General features: G+C 44.3%; 1 protein-coding gene across 1 annotated transcript in view; it reads right to left on the bottom strand.

Moving 5' to 3' along the window:
* Positions 1–13,550, bottom strand: part of PHACTR1 (phosphatase and actin regulator 1) — a 438,449-nt gene that overhangs the window by 46,591 nt on the left and 378,308 nt on the right.

Genomic DNA, 13,550 nt, shown 5'->3' with positions numbered 1-13,550 from the left:
GTCCCGTCCTAAGAGACAAAAGGTCTACTGGGCAATTCAAGCCTCACTTCTCATCTTACAGCTAAATGTGTTAGGACGGCAGCTACCCCGATGGAGGGAGCAGCAGGGAACAGGGAGCAAGGATTCTAATTCCCTGTGGATGGATGGTGGTGATGGTAGCACAATTATGAAACTGTACTTAAATGCCACCGAACTGTGTACTGCAGAATGCGGAAGATGGTCATTTTATGTCCTGTGTATTTGCCACAATTCAAAAAAATTTTTTTAAATAAATTTTTAAATTTCTGATTAAGAGTGACAACTCCAGTGGTTGAAGGAAGGTTCCTATGCAACTCACATGTCTCACAGGAAGAGTAAAAGGATTAATTTGATGGTGAAGCTGGAGATTCAGGAAAGAGATGCTGCAAGAGGGTCCAGCCTGCAGAGCTCTACAGCATGAGCGTTCAGGGCTGAGTGTGGGAGAGACTGAAACGTCACAGATGGAGATGCAGAGAAAGAGAAGAGGTGGAACCACCAGGCTGGACCACCAAGCATGACATCAGGGTGGGCATGGACAGGGTCGATTCAGACAAAGTTCTCTCCCAAGGACAAAGCCAGACCCTCAGGAGACACAGGTGACGCCTGTCTGGTTTGCCAGCAGGTCAATGGTCCAAGGAGCAACCATGATAATATTCTTGGTTTTACTCCTTTGGTTGAGCCAACTCAGATAAAATATATTTTTTTAATTAAAAATGATTTGGTTCGCAATGAAAGTCATGAGTTCAATGTAAGAAAATCAGGAAACGTGTGTCATCAAACATAAAGAAAATAGTTATTTTCTTAATAGAGTCTATCCTAGGTTCCTACAGCAATTTAGAATCCTTTTTATGACCAGCTCTGAATGAAGTCCAGCAAGAATAACGGAGCCAGAAATATATAGCTAAATTTTATAATTCTTTTTCAGATTAACTGGTAGTGGAATTTATGTCTTTCATTTAAGGAATTTCTAAACATAGGAAACTGAATGCATTTTACCAACCAAAAGTGTTTGGCATGCATAAGGAAATGAAGCAGAAGGTTATCCTCTACAGCAACAATTTCTTATCCAAAAGAAAAATCTTACTCACGACATGTGAATGCATGCCAGGTCTCCTTTAAAACTTTTAATTATGTTTTAATTGATTGCTAGGTCTAATTTAAATTCAATTAATTTTCCTCCTCCTATTGTTTCCAAAGGGCTGTTTTTCTCTTCGTATTTTTCATGTAACTCTTTAGGGACACAAATGGAAAATCTAGTTAACACGTTTATGAGCTATGATGTTCAAGGCAATGAATTAAATTAACTTAAAAAAAAAACCAACCTTCAACCATTAAGATTAAATCACATATTTACAAAAATGCAGCATCTTCATTAGATATTAGCAGGTTAAGGAGTCCATTTTCCACTTAAATTTAACACAATGGCAGTGAGAGAAGGCAGATGGAACACGTAACAGATGGTCTCCGGGTGACAAATATAATAGCTGACTGAGAGGTGACTGATGGGGGAATTACTGACCCACCTCACGAGATGGCCCTTCCATCAGACGATGATACTCCCTGGGTTCCAACCCTGCTTGGATTCCTACACTGGGTATTAAGGGAATTACGGATGAAAGAGGCAAAAATGTAATTCCATGGCTCATATTTTGCCCCATCCCTGCCTTTTCCCCACCCCATGTATATCTCCTGCAAAGGCAGAGAAGTGGGGACATGACAGGAGTGGGGATGAAAAGAAGCCAAGAGATATTCTTGTCTGGTGGGAAGAATCTTTTGAGGAAATAAAAGTTGGAAACCAGAAAGCGTAAGCATTCCTTAAGGTAGAAGGCTCCAAGCTGCCTCAAGAGGATGGAGAGAGAAATATTATGCAAAGGAAGATAAGGAACTCAGCTTCACAGGTAGTCTGTGATCAAGAGGAGACTGTGGTTTCTCCTCCCTCCAAGATACACAGGAAGCATGAGACCTTGAGTAGAAGGGGATTATGAGGCCCCTTGGGCAGGTCCTACATAGAGCGCTACCATGGTGACCAGTCATAGTGACCAGCAACTGCCAGAGACCTCACCTGGCCAACCCATTCATCTTTCTGAGTGTGAATCGAGCACGTGACAGAATGTCCAGTTTCCAGAAGGACAAAGAAGGTATTTTCCAGCAAGCTAGGTGAATCCACCAAAAGGGTTTTAAAATATTCTATTAATCAATATCCCCTGACTGCCGACCATGGCTTGGGAAAAATTGCTGAGAGGGAAGAAGACAAATACCCGGCTAGCCCACACGTCTGGTAACTCCGGAGGAGCACCGGACAGCAAGAAAAGACACAGGAGCGCAGAAGAGTTAGCCGAGAAGGGGGCTGGCAAGGTTCGGATGGGGCCTCAGTTTGAGGAGTCAAGACACAGATCCAGGTCTGAGTTTTGTCATTTACTACCTTCTGACACTTGGGCAGATTATATCACTTTCCTTGGGCAAAATTGGGTTAAGTTGTATTTTTTTCACGAGAGCTGGTGCAGATGAAGTGTCCCACTGGCACAGCCTCAAGGGAGCCCCTCACTTGTAATTTAAAGAAAGGGCCTTCCCTTCCAAATGGTTTCCACGTACTCTCCATGTCAATCTGTTTTCCATACTGTCATCAGAGCAATGTTCAGAAACTCAGACAGAACCATTTCACCCGTTAGAACTCGGAAAGTCTGCCTAGTCTACAAACTCAGCGCTCCAAGAGTGAGACACGAGGAAAACCCAGAAAATCCACATTACCAGCTACACTATTCACAGCAAAGAATGAAATCAGCTGAAATGTAGCCCCTGACTGTATCTGGCCTCTCCTCCCCACCACTGGTGGCTACGGGCAGGAAGGGGAACACCCAGCCCGATTGGTTTTCTGTAACGGAATTGTCACTCAGAAGCCCTGCTCTACATAAAAGGTCTCACTACAAAAGAAGAGTGAAAATCATTAGTCTGGGAGCGGTAGTTCACACACAGCCTGACAAGCGACGCCTTGTACAATGTGACCCGTGTTATTCACCCAGCCTCATCCCCCTGCCCCACCTCCGTCCCCACACAACTCACCCCTCAGACACATGCAACATCGCACTGTGAGCTCTTGCCCTGGAGTGTGCTCCCACCCCCCCTTCACCTTGTTCATTTCTATTTATCTTTTAGTTCTTATCTCAGACAACACTTTGCCTATGTTCTCAGGAGATTCCACAACCGTGAAAATTGGGAATACCTATTTGCTTACTAGCTTCCCCTCCCCAGCCAAGTGTAGGTGCCTCGAGGGGCAGGGACCCTTTCTTCTTCAGGTTTGTAGCAGGTGCTGGGCACCCTGGCTGACACTAAGTGGACACTCATTGTTTATTGTTCTTGCTGAATGAAAGAAAGGTGGGCTAGAATCACGGACACTTAAGATGCATTTGTGAGTGGTTGACAAGTCATATTCGAAGAGTATTAATGAAGAGATCATTCTTTAATTTTTAGGGAGGCATCCGGTGGTGTGCTGCAGAGTACAGGTGCCCCTGCCCTGATTGGCACTTTAATTAATGGCTTCATGGATAGGATCAAATATATGCAAGAACTGAGGTAGAGAAGGAAAGGCGGGAGTGAAAAAAGGGGAACATTTACTGAATGTCGCCCACTGTTCTGGAAACTTCCACATCCAGTATCTCATATCATCGTTATAACCACCCTGCAGGAGAGGTGTCATTATCCTCACTTTATTAGGCAGGAAATGGAGCCTCTGAGAGGGTAATTAATGGGTCCAGGAGGGCACAGGTAGTAAAAGGAGGAGTTGGAATTTGAACTCACTCTGTTTCAATATGCTGTACCCAAAAATCAAATCATGATACTTGTAAGACTGCACATTTCAGTTAAACACAAACCCCACTAACTGTACACCTGCAACACGAAGGAAACACCATGCATTGTCAACACAGGCACAAAACGGGCACCATTACTTTATAAATATTTAAAATCTTACTAACCAGGGTGAGTAATAGGGTCCTCTCCTGCCAGAGTCGGGCCTCAACTGGGGCACTGACTTTAAAGGATGCATCCTAGACTGGGTTTAGAATGGTCAGGATGGGGAAAGGACCCATCTGTTTACTTACTGTCATGGTGACTTCTACACCAAGATGGAAGCACTGAGAAGTTCCAACAGAGCCTCAGATACTTACTACCCAGTTCTTTACAGGAAGTTTTTTGACCACTGGTCCAAACCAATGTTTTCTAACCTCCGTCATCCCACACTTGTTAGCTTTTTTGTGTGAGCCATATTTTGAAGTCCATTTATACTATCATTTACCTTGTATTTTAAAGTCAACACATAAAAAAACTTAAATACTGATTTAGCCTCATCTTAAGCAATAATATCTTTGTAATCACTGGTTTCACGTTAATTATGTGTTTACAACTTATGTTAAAACAAATACGCGTCTATTAAAACTTTCAAAACGCTTGTCTTAAACTCACTTTGTGTTCCACTGATGACGTATTTATCTTATTTTGGTTCAGCGTTGGCCTAGGCCAGAGTCTCTCAGGCTCGGCACAGTTGACAGTCTGGGCTAGACGATTCTTTGCGGTGGGGGCTGTCCTGTGTACTGTAGGATGTCTTAGCAGCATCTCTGGTCCCTACTCACTAGCTGCTAGTGATCCATCTCCTCCAGGTGTGACAACCCCAAACATCACCAGTTATTGCCAAATGTCCTCTGGGGGGCAAAACCGCCCATTTGGGAACCACTGGCCCAGCGTATCCACAACAGCCTCGCTACTTGCTGCATTCTCAGATTTGTACCACGGGAGTCTCCTCTAATGCAAGGTGAGCTTTAATTATCAGGGATTTGCAGTATTCCCTGAATGATGAACTGCCCAGATCCCACCTCTGAAACTCCGACGTGCCGTCTCAGGCTGGCACTCTGGGGGCCGTACTCATAATCTGCTATTTACAGGTCCACTGAGTACGTTATTTGCACCCCTGCTCTGTTCTGAGTCACTACCCGATTAAGGCAAGAGCTCCAAACTGATTCGAGCGAAGCAGCTTTTTTCATTACGTTGCCCAGATTAGTGATTTATGAAATGACAAGCCACCAGTGCCCTGAAAGAGTCACATCTCCCAGAGTACCTGTCAACGTCCCTGAGGAAAAGCTGACTCACATAATCAGATCTATTCTAGACCATTCGCGTCAACACTCTTCGGGGATTAAGGATTTAGTCTGCTTGGAATCCAAACGGGTCTCATTGCACGGGGGTTGTGCTCATTGTTCCTCTTCCCTGTGGGTGAATAGGAACTAAAACGGCAGGTCAACAGGAGCCCCTCATTCTAACCTCCTAGATGGGGCCTCCCTAACTCCTCCTGGACCACGGCACATAGCGGTGATGAAAGCTAACACTTTAAATGCTCACACAGTGCTGGGGGTGGATTCATTTCAGCCTCTCAACCACCCTATTAGGTAAGTATTGCCGTTATCCCCTCATCTTGGAGAAGAAAAATGAGGCACGTGGCCATGGTCTCAGCAAGGGGGTGCAGGCATCACTGAACTGCGGCAGTAGGGCTGAGGGGACTGATCTCACGCCGCTGTCACTCTAGCACGGCTTGGGCAGAAGCAGAGCCCTGCAGAGACTTCAAACCTTAACTCTCTTTCCACAGCTTTCTCTCCTCCTCACCATCACCCGGCTGACTCCCTCCTGCTGTGAAACAGATCCCATCACGTAACCCTCCCAACTAAAAGACCTCTGAAGGGTCTCACTGTCAGCTGGATAAACCGCACCCTCTTTGGAATGGACTGGGGGAAGGGGGGAGCGCCTCAGGATCTGGCCCCCTAATTCCTTCCAGTCTCACTTGTTACTTTCTTTACTGTGTACCCAGTGTTCCTGCGTGGCAGGCCACTCCCCACTTCCCAAGCACCCGGGGAGCTTTCCTGCCTCCTCCCCCTGCTCCTGCCATCACTCCGCCTCAGAACTGTTCCCTCCGAGTTTGGAGCATCCCATCCATCCTCAGGGAGAGCGCCAGTGCCATTTCCTCTGAGCAGCCTTTTCTAATTTTCCAGTGGAAATCAGTCCCTTCTCTGGGCTCCCACCTCTGTAACAGCATGTCACATAACACTATAATGACACATCGAAGCACTTCTCGCCTGCCCTCACTGACTGTCAGCCTTTCAAAGACAGAGGCTGATGATCAATTGTCTTCATATCCCAGCCCCATTTTTGTATATGTTTTTGGAACTGATGGAAAAGTCAATCAAATATTTCAAGTCTCTAGGAATCAATACATTTTCTATCATTTAATTCAATAAACAGTCACCCCTGACCCTTAGATGTCTTGCTGTGCAGGGAAAGTATCCTATGGAAGGAGAGTGAAAGTTGTGGAAATAGTGAAAGAGAGTTCTTCCTAAGAAAATAATTTAAAGAGATAGGCACAGAGAGATCTGTGTAAGGAAGAATGCCACGTGCCCCCCATCCCAGGACAGTGTGAGCACGGAAGGTGTAACAGAGAGAGCTTAAGGTCACTGCATTTTCCAACTCTACATCCACAGGCTGTCAGGCACTCCAGTGAGGACTGTCCAGAGTTAAGCTGCTTTGTAAGGGGAGGTATCTGGGCTAAATGAGATCTAGAAGGTTTCTTCTTATATGGCATTCTACCATGAAGTTAAATTAACACCAAAGATCCTACATTATTTTCCAGGGTGGGGAAAAGATGAGATTCTGTTCCCTGTCCAAGTAGCTTCAAAGGGTATAATCTTCCTGAGAAACATAATAGGGATGAACATGCAAAGAGCTGAGAGCGTTCCGTGACACTCACAAGACGCTGGCCAGCTGCACCGCGTTGGAGTGTTTCCACTCCATTAACAAAATATACCAGGGGCTCCACGGATCAAGGCAGAGGGGAAGAGCATCCTTCAAAAAAGCGACAACAGCTAACACAAGTGGGCCTTTGCAGCTCCTATCGCAGTGCTTCGTACATGTTCATGATCTCATTTAACCTTCACAAAAACTTGCAAAGTGAGGTAGGGTACCGTTATTATCTTGATGTTATGGACGAGGACATCGCGTTTCTGAGGAAATAAGTGGCCACTTGGCTGTGACCACAGCAGGGATATGGACTTGGGTTTTCCCGCTCCAGGGCCTGTGCTCGCTCCATGAAGCACACTGCCCTCTCCCAGAGGACCCCCCGTGTCACTATTTCCTTGCCTGTGGACATGCTGACTATAAAGTGCAGTTTGCACCCCAAATTCAAAAGAAAAACACGAAATAAAATAATTACCTGGATAATGAAAAGCAAGGACAACAGATGCTCACAGAGCTCAATTCCTCTTTTGCTGTGAGTTTTGCTGGGAAGAGCCCCCAGGCTGTAGGCTCTGATGGGACAGAGACAGGTTTGAATTCTAGACCTGGGTGGTACAGCAGTGTCTGTGTGAGTAGCACGTGGCTGGGGTGAGGAGGTGTGCAGAGAGAACAGGATATGAGAGAGAGGAGAGGATGACCACGAAGCTGGATAATCCAGCCTTGGGTGATGGCGTGTCATCAGTAAGAAGAGATGCCAGGGGTTTACTGTGGCCACGTTAATGATGTAGTTCCTTGAGGAACGGCATCACCATCACCCGCTCCCACTCCCGTTTGTATCTTCTGCAGTGTATACACGTATATACCCAGCATATAACACATTCACTGGTGTATGATCTGTCTCCTCCACTGAAAGCTAAGTTTGTGAGGATGTGAACTTTGTTTTGTCCTTTCTCCCCAGAGGATGGAAGTGCCTGAATATCTACCTTCATGAGAAAAAAAAGAGTAAGTCAGGAAGAACAGAAGTTTATCTAAAACAGGAGGCCTGCTATCTACAAGAGACACACAAAAACAGGATTCAGAAAGCTTGAGAGTAAGATGGCAGTCCTAAATTGGTAAAAAGCACACATTTCAGACTCCTTCACTCTGTCCCCACGATTTGTTGGGGAAGTGAAAAGCTATATTCTCTCCCCTTGGTCCTGTCTTCATCAAGAATAACATTTTAATTTCTTTCTGGCAAATTCAACTCTCTTTTTTGACTCTACTAAACCAAGTAGGAGACACATAAATTGAGAACATAATGGCGCCCCTCAGGTCCCCATCCACAATTTCCTACCATTTAAATAGTCACATGCTTCTGAGAAATCCCTAGACTTTGAAAATTAAGAGACTGTTTTACCTTTCATGTTCATTACTGGTGAGGGAGAGGCATTTTATTTTTAATAATTCATCAAGAAACGAATGCCAAGACATCTACAATGACTCGGTCATTACAACAGTTGGCCCCTTTTCAAAGGACCTTTATAACCATCACTTTATCTGCACCACATGGCCATAGGCTGATGCCTGGTACACACTGCGGCTCATCCCTGGGCGCAGGATTACCCATTCTCAAGCACCTTCAACTCTCTTGCAGGAAATCAGGGGCAGGTTTTGAAATTAAAAATCACTGACTATTTTAAACCCTTAATCTTCTTGGAAAATACCTGGGAACCATTTCACCACCATTGCTAAAGAAAAACGTGTCATAAAGGGACACTGCTTTCTGGCATCTGATTACAAATGCAACTACTGTCAAAATGAAAAAAAAAAAAAAGACATTAATCTCCTGAAAGGACAGAGACAATTTATAAATCCCTCCAACACGATGCCGAAAATGAAATTAAACTTCAGTGGGAACGGCTTCAGTAATTTACACTGCACAGAGTTATAAAGAGTTCTCGGAGAGGAGAGGGGACAATCAGCTGTTTTCTTCTCGGGGCTTAAAAACATGTGAGAAATTATGTTACAAACTGCAGTGCCTGAGGCTGAAAGAGTGACAGAAATAACCACTGAAACCCAAGAAAACAGTTCATCGGTTTCATTTTAGGAAAGTAGGCACACACTGTGTGTTTTACCATGGCCTAGGATTAGCCTTCTAAGATAAGAAACTCAACATTGGAGCTTTTGTGTTTTCGGTGGGCTTTAGTCAGCAGGAAACGATGCTGTTCTATATATAGACTAGGGGACGAAGCTTTCCTGAGTAGAGAATGTGTTCTGAGCTCCCTTTTTTCCAGTGGTGGTAATGAATTTAAATAAATTCATTCATATCCCTTTCTCTGTCCCTCCAGGGACCAATGACCCACATTTCTGAAATAGTGTCTGGGGTCGGGATGTGATGAATAAAACCATACGACACCCAGAGTCTGACCAACAGCACCTCCATGTCTGACGGAGGAACCACACAATGGTGGCTTTCCCACATGACTTTCTCCTAAGACATCAGCAATGCCCTATGTCTTGCTTGGCTGGATGGTGGCGCCAGGAAGTCAGGACATGAAGTGAGGAGACCTATGTTTGAGCCTCAGCTGAACCACTCACTGGTTGAGCATTTTGGTCTTTCGGTTCCCCATCTGGTAAATGGAGAAACCTATTTCCCTACCTGGCACAGGCTGCTGCAAGATCAGAGAATAATGCTTCATAAACGTCAATGTTGGTAGTTGCTGTTTTAAAAAGGGATGTATTTTAACACCAGCAATTTCTCATAAACCAGTCATGATGGATATTACCCACTAGTTTGTTAAAACACTTCCTCTAGCTTGCAGAATCATTCTGGACAATGGTTTCCAAGATCAAAGAATACTGATGTACTGGGCAAAGGCAAGGTTTCTGCTGATGTACACATAAGCATTCAGAAGCATATTCTCTGTCTTTTCTTTTTTTAAAATACATTTCCTTTTTTATCCTCTTAAGACTTCAAAAGATGTTAGTGATTCATCTAGTCTCATTTTAACCTTCCTCTGACCAGTTTGCTCACTAGCCTTGCAGGGGAGGCTCTCTCCTGCTCAGGGTGACATTACCTTGCACTGAAATCTCATCGTGCCCCTTAAAACAGCAGCTAAACTGCACACCACCACCTACAGATGATAAATACATGCTGTAAAATCAAAGTACTGACCTAAAGGAAGAGATTGATAACTGTGGCCTCAAAGAGTCAGGGACAAATATGTCACCAGAATTGCACGAGATTTTGAAGAAGATGGTCATCAGTACAAGAAAGAGAGTCTTTCTCTGGAAATACATTTCGCTTGAAAATGTACGCCATTTACTATACAGTGAACAGGATACCAAACTTCTTCAAACAAATGCCACTTCAAGCAGATAAGATGTAGTTATTCAGAGGTTCACTTTTCTAGGGCACCAAGGCACATCTGTTGATCATCATGGGACACTGATTTGCTGGTGGAAATATTAACATAAACCAATGCAGTAATTATGTCAGACTGTTAAAGCTAAAAGGAACCCTGAGGATCATCCAGGTCAGGACCAAGAATTATTCTTTAGAATTTCCTGTGATCCTGGAGACCACATGAAGAAAAGTAATTGTCACCCTGAAATGTTTTTATACATTTCATACATGCTCTTTGAAAGCCCTAAAAGATAACTACGGAATGCCAGAATTATAAAGATTGATTTCAATTTCTTCTGTCCAATGTTGAAATTGTTCCTTCTTTAATATTCTTGACAGATAGTAATTTAATCCCTAGCTAATGTATGCAGTGCCCAGTAAGTGTTGCTAAGAGTTCAAGATGGTTCTGGAAGCCTTCTTGGGTCTGGTTGGCCATTGTTGGTCTGGACTAGCTGTATTAACACAGATGTACAACTAACATCCCAGAAGAGGTAAAACCACTGTATTTCTAGAAAACATTCACATTAGAGTTTACAATCTACTTCAGTATCTCTAACGTGGAGTTACAGGGTTGGACAGGTCCTTAGCAGACAATCTCACTTGTAGGGATTTTCTTTATGAAGCACATGAGTAAACCATTTGGGACAGCTGTTAGCCTGATCTTGTAAAAAGATCTTCTGTATTCTCTACAGTGGTTCCTAGGTTCCTCCTTACGTCCGTCAGATTGCAATCGTCTGTCATTTCTCTCACCCTCTATGATTGCTTCCTGTCTCTGCTTATTAAAAATCTCATCACCTGTTTGGAGACAGTGTTATCATTCCTTCCTCTAATCTGCCTAGAATGTTCTCTCACTCCCCTCCTCCCTCTTCTCTTGGCTCTTTCTGTCTGATTCCAGAGAAGCCTGCCTACCAGCTGACCCACTGGGTCTGGGGTGCTTTGCTACGGTGGCCCTAGAGAACTAACAGTCATGATCTGATTTTTGTTAAACCTCATCTCTTTGACTGTTGTGTCAAGGACAGACTGACGAGGCAGGTGTGGAAGCAGGAGACCAGGTAGGAGGGACCACGGGGGCTCAGACCACAGGCAGCGGCAGCAGTGGGAGGGGCCCTGCCTAGATGTATTCTCAGTGTAGACGAGATAGGACTTGCTGACCAATCAGACATGGGGTACGAGAAAAGGAAAGGCGTCAAGGGTGACCTCAGTATTTCTGGTACAGCACAATGTCCCAGTCATGCATATAAATACATATTTTTTTTCATATTCTTTTTCATTAAAGGTTATTACAAGATATTGAATATAGTTCCCTGTGCTATACAGAAGAAACTTGTTTTTTTAAATCTATTTATATATATATATATATATATATATAGGCTAACATTTGCAAATCTCAAACTGTGCCTTACACCAGAAATTGACACACTATAACTGAGTGTACTTCAATTAAAAAATAAATAAATAAAAATTAAAAAAAAATTTTTTTGGTATGAGTAACCAGAAGTATGAAGTCACCTTTCATAGAGAAAGGGAAGATCTGTTTCAAGCGCACTCCCTTCAGAACCTTCCTAACTTCCTTCAGGGTCAATGGGGGTACACATCCCACTTCATTTTACTAAGAAGGAAACCAGAGGACACAGAACTGGTCAACTGAATTAGGATGGGAAAGAAAATCAGAGGCTGATTAGGATTTTAAGTCTGTATTCCGGGATGGATGCCAACCAGATCACAGAGCCTATTGCAGATATTAAAAAAAAAAACATTGTATAATCTTTTTTTTTTTAAGTTTTAATCACTGAACTAATACTTTTGAATGAAACACACTTAGAGTTTTTCCATGTGCCCACTCAGGCTTCAGGCGGAGGGAATGGGTTGTTTGTACAGACATATCAAAGATGTGAAAATTTAAAGAAATATACATAGATATGTATATTTCTCTCTCTGAATTTTTATGGAAATTAAACATCAGAGGTTCTCTCCATCTGCAGATCAAGCTCATTTACCCCAGAGGACAAAGAAAGGTTGCTTCTTATATATCCTCCTTTCTCCCTTGGAGCCTGCCCCACCCAGGAGGGAAGCAAGCTCAGAAGACTCTAAGGCTAAGGAGCTCCAGGAACATGGGGCGCGGAAGGGAGGGAGGGAAAGAGACACAGAAGCCAGGCTCCCTCCCACCTCCAGCAGCTCCAGGGTTGTTGCCAGGCCTCGATCCACAGACGCTCTGACCTGCTCCTGGCTCCAGGGGCTGGATCAGGAGCCGTGAGCAGAGCCATGCGTACTGACTATCCTCTTTCCCCAACTTACTAGGCAGGTGCAACACTCACCCCAGCGGCATCTCTCCATTATCCCAGGGCACTGGTTTGCAGCTACAGGGAGAAGCCAGCAGCGGGAGCGGAGCAAGGGCTCTCAGACCACACCCCCATCGACCCCAGCTCTTCTTCTGGGATGGGCTCAATCTCTCTCCTTAGTGGAGGAAAAGCAGCTGAGAGGGAGGTTCCTTGCCAGGCTCAAGCCCTAGTCATGGTTGAGGAAAGAGGATCAGGACAGACGGGGCGGCCCTGGGTGGCAGCTACGCAGTCGTGGGAGGAGGCAGTAGGGTCACCCCTGTGGAGTCACCTTCAAAGAAGATGTGAATCATCAGGGAAGAGAAGATAAATGAAGATGATCTAACTCGAGGAAACTGACACAAAATTTCCAACCAGATTGGATCCAATCTATTTGAATACGCCTTTCAGGGGCACTGAAGGCGCACTCTGAGTTCCATAGAATTCTGCTTAACATTCGCCACCATCTATGGGACACTTCTTATATATCATGTAATAAGATGCCTGATGTGGCCTCAGCGTCATTTGTTCCTCGCAAACAACCCAAACGAGGTTGATGGTGGTATTATCATCCCTGTTTTAAAGATGAGGAATCAAAGGCAAAATGTAGTGGTATCTCTGAGACTGAAATCCTGGTAGTTAGATTCTGGAACCCAGGCACTCAGCCATGATGTGGGGAGTGGGGGCTGCCTCCAGCTTGGCCACGCTGCCTAGGGCAGCCGGTGACCTCGGATAAATACAGAACTCTTTAAGTTTGCTTCAACTTGTCTCTAGTTCTCTCCTTCTGCACCCTTTACCCCAAATCTGGTGAGCCAACACTATGTAACTAACTACACGGGACTTTTTAGTATCATCAAGCAAGTTCGGGTTAGGGTAATGGTTAAGAAAATCTTCATACAAATCAAAACAGAGTAATCTTGAGCGAATACAAGATGGTAAAGGGTCTAGAAACCATCTCAACAGATGATTCCATGGGATTATCAGCCTGAAAGAGAGAAGCCATTTGATAAAGGAGATAGTAGCTGTCTTCAAAGACTTTCTTGAAAGCCTTTCATGGGAAAGGA

Source organism: Camelus ferus, chromosome 20 (assembly GCF_009834535.1).
Source record: "Camelus ferus isolate YT-003-E chromosome 20, BCGSAC_Cfer_1.0, whole genome shotgun sequence".
Classification (NCBI taxonomy): Eukaryota; Metazoa; Chordata; class Mammalia; order Artiodactyla; family Camelidae; genus Camelus; species Camelus ferus.
This window is presented reverse-complemented; position numbering and strand designations above follow the sequence as displayed.